General features: G+C 41.3%; 2 long non-coding RNA genes across 3 annotated transcripts; both read left to right on the forward strand.

Moving 5' to 3' along the window:
* The first annotated feature begins 728 nt into the window (after nucleotides 1-728).
* Nucleotides 729-4,968, forward strand: LOC127332258 (uncharacterized). 2 transcript variants are annotated; one of them, XR_007870307.2, is made up of 5 exons: nucleotides 729-1,343; nucleotides 1,431-1,527; nucleotides 2,655-2,728; nucleotides 2,891-3,005; nucleotides 4,693-4,968. It is a non-coding gene; the product is annotated as an uncharacterized lncRNA (long non-coding RNA). The 2 variants fall into 2 exon arrangements; XR_011743506.1 differs by lacking the exons at nucleotides 729-1,343; nucleotides 1,431-1,527 and having other exon boundaries at nucleotides 2,124-2,728.
* A 4,061-nt stretch (nucleotides 4,969-9,029) lies between these two features.
* Nucleotides 9,030-10,082, forward strand: LOC127332259 (uncharacterized). Its single transcript, XR_007870309.2, has 3 exons — nucleotides 9,030-9,637; nucleotides 9,727-9,823; nucleotides 9,989-10,082. It is a non-coding gene; the product is annotated as an uncharacterized lncRNA (long non-coding RNA).
* The last annotated feature ends 3,840 nt before the right edge of the window (nucleotides 10,083-13,922 follow it).

The raw sequence follows: 13,922 nt of genomic DNA on the forward strand, positions 1-13,922 counted from the left end.
TACCATTTCTTGTTTCCCTCTTGCTTATTTTACATTTGAGACAAACTCTACTTTACTTGGGAAAGTAAGTAGAACATTTTGAACTCGTATGTTCCAACTAGTTTCTCTCAAATATTTTCAAATTCCATTCCACTTGAGTTCATTCCAAAATTGTCCCTAGAAAATTGAGGTGTTTCAAACCCCTTTCAAATAACTTCTTTTTCAAATGACAATCCTTGCACATCTTATGCACATCATTGATCTACCACATTGTATCCCCTCACCCTCCAATTCTTGATCAAATGGATTATCATTTGATACTTTCAAGTGGACTCCTTTCAACAAAACCCTAGACTCGGGGAGTATTTCAACCCACTCCCAATTGACCTGTTATTTGAAGCGCAAATTATATTTCTTCATACCCATCTCAATCCTTTATTTTTTTCCATCATCACCTTGACATCATGAATTGATGATTTATGTCACCATATTCATCCTTGTGAGTATATGGTTACTTCACTCACCATCTCTCCTAGCCTTGCTCTACCATTGTCTAAATCACCATCACCACCATCATCTCTTGGACACATCTTTTATCAGGTCAGAATGCCACCACCATCTACTTTAGCACCCTTGTGCATTAGTATCACTATGCCTAAAATTCTATATCTTTTTAGGCCACCATTTTAGTAATTTGTGAGGCACTCAACCTTGGGTGTCATGCATGTGTAGAAATGCTCTCTTGTTGATCACATGCGCATGGCCAAAAATATGTGGCCGGCCATGCCATGGCACACATGCATCATGCCTCTCCATTTCCCTCTCTCTCACATAATTATTCCACCTTGGGAAGCCTCTCACTTTTTGTCCCTTCCCCATGCCACTAATAATTTCAGCTTTAGTCAAATTCTTCCCCCACAAGCCAGCCTCCCAACTAACACAATCAATGAAGAGGCTACCTCCCAACCAACCCAATCAATGAGGAGGCAGCCCACCCCCTCTCCCTCTATATAAAGGGGCTTGGCAGCCCACCCCTCCTCACTTGCTCTCACTTTTCCACTCCCCACTCTTTCCTCCACTCCCACACACTCTCCTCCTATCTCTCCCCACGAAATTGCTGCTCCTCCTAGCTTCATGGCCGGCCATGGCCATGGCCATGAAAAGCTCCCCATGATGAAGCTCTCCCCCTCCCTCAAGCTCCTCCTCTCCATGAGAGCATCCCTCTCCTTTTTCTCCCCAACCCTAGATGGTTTTCTCTCCTCTTCTTCTTCCTCCCTTGCTAAGTTTGGATCTTGATGCAGGTGCATGTTGGTCCAAGCATGGAGAAGCTTCACCTATCCTCAGATCTGAAGCTCTTGACCAAAGTTCGTCCAAAACCTTGCAGTAATTTCTTTCATCTTGCTGTTTCAGATTCTGGTACGAACTTGTAAAATCCGCCAAATCTTGTGCAGATCCAAATCGAGTGATTCGAAGTTCCGCAGATAGGTATTGAAAATATCTACAACTTGGCGTTGGTCTCATCCTCAAATTCGTTACGGATTTTGCATGGTAAATAAAGTTCTGCAAACATGCAGAATCACTGTTTGTTAGATTTCTTCCGTTTTACAAAACCTTTTTGAGCAAACTCAACTGTGGGTGAAAGCCCTCTTCAGTACCCTCATTTTGGCGTTGGTTTCACTTCAAATAATATCCTGAAACTGAAATGGTTCACAGATCAAAATCTGGTCAGATCTGAATTTGTCGAATTAAACCAGGAGCTTGGAAACGAATTTTTGAGTGAAACAAATTGGCTAAGAACCACCTATTCAATACCTTTCAGATGCAGCTGACCTCATATTTTTATGATTTATGTACGATTTGTGGTGAATTAAACTTGTTCTGTGTGTTCTGCAGACATGGCTGTTAGCTTTTAATTCATCAAAAATCCAATTTTGAACCTAATTGAGTGATTAAAATTCTTTAGGATTACTGAATGTTTTCTTAATCATCTCAAACAAGTTTCAAACCTTTATCTATTCTGCAACTCCATAGTTCAAGCAAATGGTGAAAACATGCAGTAAACTTGTCAATCCATTTGTGAGAGTTTCAGAAACAATTTGAACCCAAATCCAATTGTGTATGCTTCTATGTTTAAGTACCTTTCAAATGCCAGTGGTCCCATATTTTTAGGATTTTTCTACGATTTATGGCTTACAGATCTTGTTTTCTGTACAGTCAGATTCAAACAAATTCCTAAATTTGTAGGTTTAATATTTTTGAGTGAATCCAATTGGGTTAGTCTTGTATTAGTACTGGCCATCTAGGAAAAATAGTGTTAGTCTCTGTTCATGCATTTTCGTTACTGTTAGTAAGGTATATGTGTGACATGCATTGTTGGACCAAAACTTGTTGGGTTTATTTAAAAACCTTGACCAACTCTTTTATTTAGAACTGGGCAACCTTTGTTTTATGCTTGCAAAACAAAACCTCTGCAACTCAACTTTAGCCCTATTGTTTTGCTTAAGTTTTCAAATGATGTGGAATGTGGTTTGCTTCCTATTTTGGATGTTGTGTTATGTGAGCAAACTAAGTTAGGAAAACTGTTTTCTACTTTTCCAAAAATGTTTGCAAATGTTTTGTGAATGTATTTGATGTCAAACTAATGCTCTTGTCCTCTTTATGATGTTATCTACCAGGGGATACTTAGTTGTGCCATGGTGATACCTAGAGAGGCAATTGCTAAGTCGTGGCACTCTCATACCTTTACTAGGTAAATAAATGGGGTTTTCTTTTAGTTGCTTTGTAGTATCTATAAGTCTTTTGTATGTTAGCCCTTAGTAAAGTGGTTAGCTATTGATTGTTGAATGTTGCATGCTTGTTATGTTTGGAGCAATGTGATTGATTGTGTTCCTTTTATATTTTCCGGCGATAGATGCGAACAATTTCGGAGGAAAAGAAGAAGAAGTGGAATCGGACAAGGATTTTATTTGTACTGTGGGAATTCTTATTTGATGGAGTTGAAGAAGTCCAGGGACAAATAAGCCAAGGCAAGCCATCTCTTGATCTCTGAATGTTTGATCACATATTGTGGTTACTTTGTTGTTGTTCTTGTCTCTCGATCTATCTTGTGTTGTTTCTACTTATGTTGATGGAGCATGCTCACCATGAGCATGTTTATTCTCTTTGACACCTCACCTACAACCCCTTTAGTGAAATGGTGGTCTTCATTATCATGATCTTGGTGTACCCTCTAAGTGTGAGGGGTATGCCCACTTATCTTGTGTGTGTCGACCTCTTGACACCCTTTTTGCACCCCTTAGTGGTATGATGGTTAGTATCATGCCCTTGTTATACCTTCTACCTTGTGATGCTATGCATACTTACTCCCAAGAGTGCCACACCTTTTGTTGATGTTATGCATACTTACTCTCAAGTATGTTGAACCCCTTGTTGTTGTTATGCATGCTTACCCTGAGCATGTATGCCCCCTTTGACCACCTATTTTACCATCTTCTTAGTGGTATGATGATCAACATCGTGACCCTTTTGTCGAATCCTCCTACTTATGTTGTCCCCATGCGTGCTTATCCTAAGCATGTATAATCCCCTTGACACCTCAATTATCATCTCCTTAGAGATATGACGGCTAGCATCATGCCATTGATGTATCTTAGCTCCTACATAAAACTTTAGGTTGGGAACCCCTCAAGGTTTACCTTGTTGTAAATGTTTATGAAAACCTTGGGTAAGATAACCTTATCCAAGTGTATGGTTTATGAAGGCAAAGAGGATCTTGTCAAAGATGTTTGAGAAAAGGAATGTGTGTGTGACTTGGGTTTTGAGAAAAAAACGACACATGGTTCTTTGTATTCGCCCGGAACAATTACACAGCGCAACCATAGCTACTCCAACGTGGGCACGGGGCTTAACTTGACGTTTGTTCTTCTTAGCATGAGGCACCGCACAACTATACAAGGGTACGGTTACCCCTGAGTCCGGGTTGTCGAGGTTGGGACAATAGTATAACGGGAGGCCTTCGGGGCTGACCCGTCCGGAAGACACTATGGGTCTCCTGGCTTGGCGGTGGAGCCACGCTCAAAAGGAGGTGAGCTGCCACGGTGCCGGGGAGGTACATACTCCATAGGGTAGGACCTCGTGTTAAGTCGAATGGGCGAAAGGTTATGTCCGGGTATCCGTCGTAGCATATGTCGTTATGCGGGGATGATGCCCACACGATAGGTATCCGGATAGTTGTGGTGAAAGTGTGCAAACTCTGCAGAGTCAAAACTATTCGAATAGCCGCGTCCGCGGTCATGGACGGTTGGGATGGCCGTTACAGAGCTGTGTCGAGTTTTGGTTTTGAAAATGATTTCCAAAGGAAATGTGTGTTGGAAGTACCGGAAGGGTACGGGAAAGATGGTGTGCCGACCATGTGGAGATGGTCGAGGAAAATGAAACAAAAGAGGGTGACCCTTCCTAGTGTTTCATGTAGAGGAACTCTGCTTTAACAAAGATATAGAGATGTCATAGGACTTTCTTAGTGTCCCCTTCAACTGTGATGTGGGATGCTATATCCACAAGAGAAACTGATTCTCTTTCACATGCTATATCCACCAGAGAAACCATTCTTCCTCTCTTGTCTTCTTTAGTTAGAATTGTTATCACCTTCTTGATGGTTTGCGAGTACAATTCAAATGTACTCACGGCTTTGTCCCTGGCTATTTACTTGGCCAGACCTGGAGGACTTCGACAGATGAAGAAGGAGTTGACGACGTCTATGCGAGCTAGGAACGTCTTCCCAGTCAGTTGCCTGTAGGGTTAAGGCAGATGACTTGGGCTCTACGCTGCTGAAGTGATTCTGCTACTCTGATGATTAGATTAGGCCCTTCGAGGCTATCTTGTAAAGATGGGTCATGTGACCTTATTGTAATTTTCTTATTCCGTTTTGTAAAGGATGATGTAATTTGATATCAGTTCGGTTATGTGTTCACGGCACACTGATCATGGGAACGTGAACTGTATACATAACAGGGTATTTCGGACAGCTAGTCCGGGGTCCCCACAGAGCTGGTATCAGAGCCATCCTGACTGTAGGAGACCTTAGTTAGCATGGACGTTAGTTAGGAAACAAGTACTTGGGAAAAACTATTTACGAAACAAAATTCTTTCTTTAGTCGGAAGAATAGCTTCTACTCCTCTTATTTCTTCAAAACTTCTGAATTCTTATCTCTCTGCTTGATAAAAATGGTTGAAAATTCTTACTCTATTGTCTCATCCACTTCAAAAACAACATATCAGACGATGCCCCCAACTCAGACCGGAGACTCGAACTCAAAGATGGATCAATTCCTCGGGAAGACTCATGAATCTCCAACAACAGCTATTGAAGATTGGATGCCAACTCATCTGTATGCTTATAGGAATGATAATGTCATGTCGTTGGTTATCACCAAAGTCTGTCAAGGAGCTGACCTTGTTCCTCCATGGACTTGCACCTTTTTGCAGTCGTCTGGGATCAAGTCCTCAGTTCTTGACTAGTAATTTTTAGGCCAGCTACAAGAAGTTGACGATTTCGGAGTACCTCAACAGCTACCCCTCTGAAGACCTCACATCCTCGGGATGATGAGATCATAAGATCTACGCAGTTTTCGCCTTCGCTTCAACATCGATAACTCAACACCAGGCCTGCGTCACCACCAACTGCTACAAGGATCCCTATTGAAGTCAATGCCATCAAGATGAAGACGTCGACATATGTGACCAGCCCCAAACCTATAGGATGGATAGGACAAACTCAATCGCGTCGATTGAGCTACCCCCACGTATTAGGCATTCCTGGGTACTTAGAGTACCATGTCTGGTTTGATGATTGCTTGTAGTTCCCTAGTGTGCTGCCTTGAGTGTTTTTATCTGTTTGTCGTGTGTTTGATTGTCTTGCTCTTTCGGTCTGAAAAACACTCTTAGTGTGATAACCCAGCATAGGAAGACTCCCAAAGATGTTTTCAACCCATCTACCTCTCCGTTAGAATGCTAACTGCTAGTTACTGGATAAGACAAAGAATATCTCTAACTCTAAACCCGTTAGAAGTTGCTTTTCAACCATTAAAAAAACTAACCCAGACCCCTATCTACGCTGACTACTTTCAAGATCAGCCGAAGCATCTTTACTACGCCAAGGAAAGCAGAAGCCCGCACCTTCAAGAGTGACTGCACCTCTCCGAAAAGACATACTAACTTGGTCTAACCTTGGAGCATTATCGTGTTAACCTCGACGATAACTTCCTGAAAACCACCCTCTAAGACACCGTCTAGCCAGTTGAGAGAACAATAGCGTCAAAGCCAAACTACATCACATGGTTCATCTGGTCCTCCTCAAGTAAAGCTCGTGAAGATACCTCAAGACTCGAGATTAGGTGTAGTCTACCCAACCACTTCTTAACTGGTATAAGATAGCACTGACCCTCAATCTGAAGATTATCTTCGACGACCTTTGTTGCTGCTTCATATGGATACCAACCAGGATCTCTAGCGACTTACTAACTTACCGCGTGTTATATGGTATAGTAAACACCGTGAGTGCCTCTTGAAGTCGTGGACTACACATCGCCTCCTGAAGATTCTTCAACTGATTACGGAAGATCGATGACTTCTTCAGAAGCCCTAGACAGAGCCACAACGCAGAAGCTCAGAGTTTTTCTGAAACCCCCGACGAAAAATCTTAAGGGTTCGTCTTCCACTAAAAATTGGAGCTGACCCTAAAATTTTAAACCTTTCTAAAACACCGTTGGGAACTTGGGATGCACTAACTCCCTTTGAAGCTGTGGATTGCACCTCGCTCCCTGAAGATGCTTCAACTCAAGACGAGAGAAAGATCACTTCTTCGAAAGCACCGACAAGACCGTGGCCGAAGCTTAGAGTTTTTTAAACCCCCTCTATGAACAATTTTAAGGGTGGAAGACTTCGTCTTCCACAAAAATTTAAAGTTAACTCTAAAAAGTTTTCAACCCTGCTAACGCACCGCTGGAGTGCACTAACTCTCCCAGAATCTTGAACCCCCGCTAGGATCGCTTAGAAGCTACAAATCTAACACCTACATGGAGTAGTCAACCTCTTCATGAAGCTCGCCTTCGGCAGGAATCCATCATGTCTCCCAGAAGATGAAGCAACGACCTTCTCGGCAACGGCACATCTACAGAAAAATGGAGTCTAACTTTAGTTAAACTTTACAACCCCTCGAGTCCTACGCTTAGTAATCTCGGGACGAGATTATTTTAAGGGTGGAAGATCTGTAACACCCCAACTTTTGCAAACATGTTTAATTATCCAAAGTGCAAAAATTAGGGGGAACAAAAACTTTTTCTATAGACTAATTAAGATGAACTGCATTGATCTATTTGTTATGATGAATTGCTTTGATCTGTTGGTAGATGGATTGTCTTGAACTGCTTGTTGAGTTTTGTCTTGAGCTACCTCAAAGAACAACACCTCTAGTGGTCAGACAAACAACTCACCTAATAAAACACATGTGTGACTTAGGAAAAATTATTTTCCTCTTTACTCCATCAAACTCTTCTCCTGATGGCAACATGAGTGTGCCATCTTGATTTTCCTATTTGTGAAATCTAGCGCAAATCATCCTTAATTCAAAACTTGGAATTAGCTGCTCCTTATCATATCTTTCCTTTGCAATCTAAAGCAATGCACTTGGGCCTAAACCTACCTTATCTTGAGCACTTCTCAACCATGTCCTTGCCTTGAACTAAATCCCTCTATACTCTTTTATCCTTGCATGTTTTGAGGCTAAGTCAGCAATCTGATTTGGTACGCTCACATGGCAGTTGATCTCTAAGCAACCACCACTGTTATTGGTGATCTCAGTGCATGGATCCCATCTATGCAACACCCTCTTCAACCTCCACATCTTGCATGTCTCAGTCAATCCTTGCAGCTCATATATTCAACTTGATCTTGTACCCTATTCAATGATTCAACACTAGATCACTTCCTTCAATTTTACCTCTTGTGTTTATTCAAGTTTAATCATCACAAAACCAAGAGTGGAATGATGGGTACATTTTGTAGCCACCATCTACCCTTGAGAACACTTCTCCCTAAATTAGTTTTCTCTCCCAAAAATCCTATTGATTTTCCTTCTCTAGTTTGGATCACAAAACTACTTCTAGTTTTATTAAATCTTTTCAAGATATTTCTTCAAAGAAAACACGGAACTGAAATGGGTTTTGTTTTCCATCCCATTTCTACCAACTACTAATCTCTAAAAACATTACTTTCTATTTTGCTTTCTTTTTAACAAAAAGCTTGTTTATGGTACCTATACCATTTCTTGTTTTCCTCTTGCTTATTTTACATTTGAGACAAACTCTACTTTACTTGGGAAAGTAAGTAGAACCATTTTGAACTCGTATGTTCCAACTAGTTTCTCTCAAATATTTTCAAATTCCATTCCACTTGAGTTCATTCCAAAATTGTCCCTAGAAAATTGAGGTGTTTCAAACCCCTTTCAAATAACTTCTTTTTCAAATGACAATCCTTGCACATCTTATGCACATCATTGATCTACCACATTGTATCCCCTCACCCTCCAATTCTTGATCAAATGGATTATCATTTGATACTTTCAAGTGGACTCCTTTCAACAAAACCCTAGACTCGGGGAGTATTTCAACCCACTCCCAATTGACCTGTTATTTGAAGCGCAAATTATATTTCTTCATACCCATCTCAATCCTTTATTTTTTTCCATCATCACCTTGACATCATGAATTGATGATTTATGTCACCATATTCATCCTTGTGAGTATATGGTTACTTCACTCACCATCTCTCCTAGCCTTGCTCTACCATTGTCTAAATCACCATCACCACCATCATCTCTTGGACACATCTTTTATCAGGTCAGAATGCCACCACCATCTACTTTAGCACCCTTGTGCATTAGTATCACTATGCCTAAAATTCTATATCTTTTTAGGCCACCATTTTAGTAATTTGTGAGGCACTCAACCTTGGGTGTCATGCATGTGTAGAAATGCTCTCTTGTTGATCACATGCGCATGGCCAAAAATATGTGGCCGGCCATGCCATGGCACACATGCATCATGCCTCTCCATTTCCCTCTCTCTCACATAATTATTCCACCTTGGGAAGCCTCTCACTTTTTGTCCCTTCCCCATGCCACTAATAATTTCAGCTTTAGTCAAATTCTTCCCCCACAAGCCAGCCTCCCAACTAACACAATCAATGAAGAGGCTACCTCCCAACCAACCCAATCAATGAGGAGGCAGCCCACCCCCTCTCCCTCTATATAAAGGGGCTTGGCAGCCCACCCCTCCTCACTTGCTCTCACTTTTCCACTCCCCACTCTTTCCTCCACTCCCACACACTCTCCTCCTATCTCTCCCCACGAAATTGCTGCTCCTCCTAGCTTCATGGCCGGCCATGGCCATGGCCATGAAAAGCTCTCCATGATGAAGCTCTCCCCCTCCCTCAAGCTCCTCCTCTCCATGAGAGCATCCCTCTCCTTTTTCTCCCCAACCCTAGATGGTTTTCTCTCCTCTTCTTCTTCCTCCCTTGCTAAGTTTGGATCTTGATGCAGGTGCATGTTGGTCCAAGCATGGAGAAGCTTCACCTATCCTCAGATCTGAAGCTCTTGACCAAAGTTCGTCCAAAACCTTGCAGTAATTTCTTTCATCTTGTTGTTTCAGATTCTGGTACGAAATTGTAAAATCCGCCAAATCTTGTGTGCAGATCCAAATCGAGTGATTCGAAGTTCCGCGGATAGGTATTGAAAATATCTACAACTTGGCGTTGGTCTCATCCTCAAATTCGTTACGGATTTTGCATGGTAAATAAAGTTCTACAAACATGCAGAATCACTGTTTGTTAGATTTCTTCCGTTTTACAAAACCTTTTTGAGCAAACTCAACTGTGGGTGAAAGCCCTCTTCAGTACCCTCATTTTGGCGTTGGTTTCACTTCAAATAATATCCTGAAACTGAAATGTTTCACAGATCAAAATCTGGTCAGATCTGACTTTGTCGAATTAAACCAGGAGCTTGGAAACGAATTTTTGAGTGAAACAAATTGGCTAAGAACCACCTATTCAATACCTTTCAGATGCAGTTGACCTCATATTTTTATGATTTATGTACGATTTGTGGTGAATTAAACTTGTTCTGTGTGTTCTACAGACATGGCTGTTAGCTTTTAATTCATCAAAAATCCAATTTTGAACCTAATTGAGTGATTAAAATTCTTTAGGATTACTGAATGTTTTCTTAATCATCTCAAACAAGTTTCAAACCTTTATCTATTCTGCAACTCCATAGTTCAAGCAAATGGTGAAAACATGCAGTAAACTTGTCAATCCATTTGTGAGAGTTTCAGAAACAATTTGAACCCAAATCCAATTGTGTATGCTTCTATGTTTAAGTACCTTTCAAATGCCAGTGGTCCCATATTTTTAGGATTTTTCTACGATTTATGGCTTACAGATCTTGTTTTCTGTACAGTCAGATTCAAACAAATTCCTAAATTTGTAGGTTTAATATTTTTGAGTGAATCCAATTGGGTTAGTCTTGTATTAGTACTGGCCATCTAGGAAAAATAGTGTTAGTCTCTGTTCATGCATTTTCGTTACTGTTAGTAAGGTATATGTGTGACATGCATTGTTGGACCAAAACTTGTTGGGTTTATTTAAAAACCTTGACCAACTCTTTTATTTAGAACTGGGCAACCTTTGTTTTATGCTTGCAAAACAAAACCTCTGCAACTCAACTTTAGCCCTATTGTTTTGCTTAAGTTTTCAAATGATGTGGAATGTGGTTTGCTTCCTATTTTGGATGTTGTGTTATGTGAGCAAACTAAGTTAGGAAAACTGTTTTCTACTTTTCCAAAAATGTTTGCAAATGTTTTGTGAATGTATTTGATGTCAAACTAATGCTCTTGTCCTCTTTATGATGTTATCTACCAGGGGATACTTAGTTGTGCCATGGTGATACCTAGAGAGGCAATTGCTAAGTCGTGGCACTCTCATACCTTTACTAGGTAAATAAATGGGGTTTTCTTTTAGTTGCTTTGTAGTATCTATAAGTCTTTTGTATGTTAGCCCTTAGTAAAGTGGTTAGCTATTGATTGTTGAATGTTGCATGCTTGTTATGTTTGGAGCAATGTGATTGATTGTGTTCCTTTTATATTTTCCGGCGATAGATGCGAACAATTTCGGAGGAAAAGAAGAAGAAGTGGAATCGGACAAGGATTTTATTTGTACTGTGGGAATTCTTATTTGATGGAGTTGAAGAAGTCCAGGGACAAATAAGCCAAGGCAAGCCATCTCTTGATCTCTGAATGTTTGATCACATATTGTGGTTACTTTGTTGTTGTTCTTGTCTCTCGATCTATCTTGTGTTGTTTCTACTTATGTTGATGGAGCATGCTCACCATGAGCATGTTTATTCTCTTTGACACCTCACCTACAACCCCCTTTAGTGAAATGGTGGTCTTCATTATCATGATCTTGGTGTACCCTCTAAGTGTGAGGGGTATGCCCACTTATCTTGTGTGTGTCAACCTCTTGACACCCTTTTTGCACCCCTTAGTGGTATGATGGTTAGTATCATGCCCTTGTTATACCTTCTACCTTGTGATGCTATGCATACTTACTCCCAAGAGTGCCACACCTTTTGTTGATGTTATGCATACTTACTCTCAAGTATGCTGAACCCCTTGTTGTTGTTATGCATGCTTACCCTGAGCATGTATGCCCCCTTTGACCACCTATTTTACCATCTTCTTAGTGGTATGATGATCAACATCGTGACCCTTTTGTCGAATCCTCCTACTTATGTTGTCCCCATGCGTGCTTATCCTAAGCATGTATAATCCCCTTGACACCTCAATTATCATCTCCTTAGAGATATGACGGCTAGCATCATGCCATTGATGTATCTTAGCTCCTACATAAAACTTTAGGTTGGGAACCCCTCAAGGTTTACCTTGTTGTAAATGTTTATGAAAACCTTGGGTAAGATAACCTTATCCAAGTGTATGGTTTATGAAGGCAAAGAGGATCTTGTCAAAGATGTTTGAGAAAAGGAATGTGTGTGTGACTTGGGTTTTGAGAAAAAAACGACACATGGTTCTTTGTATTCGCCCGGAACAATTACACAGCGCAACCATAGCTACTCCAACGTGGGCACGGGGCTTAACTTGACGTTTGTTCTTCTTAGCATGAGGCACCGCACAACTATACAAGGGTACGGTTACCCCCGAGTCCGGGTTGTCGAGGTTGGGACAATAGTATAACGGGAGGCCTTCGGGGCTGACCCGTCCGGAAGACACTATGGGTCTCCTGGCTTGGCGGTGGAGCCACGCTCAAAAGGAGGTGAGCTGCCACGGTGCCGGGGAGGTACATACTCCATAGGGTAGGACCTCGTGTTAAGTCGAATGGGCGAAAGGTTATGTCCGGGTATCCGTCGTGGCATATGTCGTTATGCGGGGATGATGCCCACACGATAGGTATCCGGATAGTTGTGGTGAAAGTGTGCAAACTCTGCAGAGTCAAAACTATTCGAATAGCCGCGTCCGCGGTCATGGACGGTTGGGATGGCCGTTACAGAGCTGTGTCGAGTTTTGGTTTTGAAAATGATTTCCAAAGGAAATGTGTGTTGGAAGTACCGGAAGGGTACGGGAAAGATGGTGTGCCGACCATGTGGAGATGGTCGAGGAAAATGAAACAAAAGAGGGTGACCCTTCCTAGTGTTTCATGTAGAGGAACTCTGCTTTAACAAAGATATAGAGATGTCATAGGACTTTCTTAGTGTCCCCTTCAACTGTGATGTGGGATGCTATATCCACAAGAGAAACTGATTCTCTTTCACATGCTATATCCACCAGAGAAACCATTCTTCCTCTCTTGTCTTCTTTAGTTAGAATTGTTATCACCTTCTTGATGGTTTGCGAGTACAATTCAAATGTACTCACGGCTTTGTCCCTGGCTATTTACTTGGCCAGACCTGGAGGACTTCGACAGATGAAGAAGGAGTTGACGACGTCTATGCGAGCTAGGAACGTCTTCCCGCCGCCTGTGTAGGGTTAAGGCAGATGACTTGGGCTCTACGCTGCTGAAGTGATTCTGCTACTCTGATGATTAGATTAGGCCCTTCGAGGCTATCTTGTAAAGATGGGTCATGTGACCTTATTGTAATTTTCTTATTCCGTTTTGTAAAGGATGATGTAATTTGATATCAGTTCGGTTATGTGTTCACGGCACACTGATCATGGGAACGTGAACTGTATACATAACAGGGTATTTCGGACAGCTAGTCCGGGGTCCCCACATAATGCATAAGCATTTAACAACAGATAAAATTCTCATAAGAGATTGAGGATTTGTGTCCAAACTGAAACTTCCACCATGATTAATGGCTTTAGTTAGCGGCCCAATGTTCTTCTCTAACAATATGCATACTCAAACCATTTGATCATGAAAATCACCCTTACTTCAGACAAGACGAACATGCATAGCAACTCACATGATATTCAACAAAGGTAAAAGTTGATGGCGTCCCCAGAAACATGGTTACCGCTCAACAAGCAACTTATTAAGAAATAAGACACATAGCAACATATTCTTGACCACAATAGTTTTTAAGGATATTTTCCCATGAGCTATGTATTGTAAAGGCAAAGAATAGAAGTTTAAAGGTAGAACTCAAGTAATGTACTTTGGAATGGCAGATAAATACCATGTGGTAGGTAGGTATGGTGGACACAAATGGCATAGTTTTTGGCTCAAGGATTTGGATGCACGAGAAGAATCCCTCTCAATACAAGGCTTAGGCTAGCAAGGTTGTGTGAAGCAAACTCAAGTATAAAACGGTGCAGCAAGACTCACATATGAACATATTGTAAGCATTATAAGACTTTACATCGTCTCCTTGTTGT

The sequence above is a fragment of the Lolium perenne genome, chromosome 4 (assembly GCF_019359855.2).
Source record: "Lolium perenne isolate Kyuss_39 chromosome 4, Kyuss_2.0, whole genome shotgun sequence".
Lineage (NCBI taxonomy): Eukaryota > Viridiplantae > Streptophyta > Magnoliopsida > Poales > Poaceae > Lolium > Lolium perenne.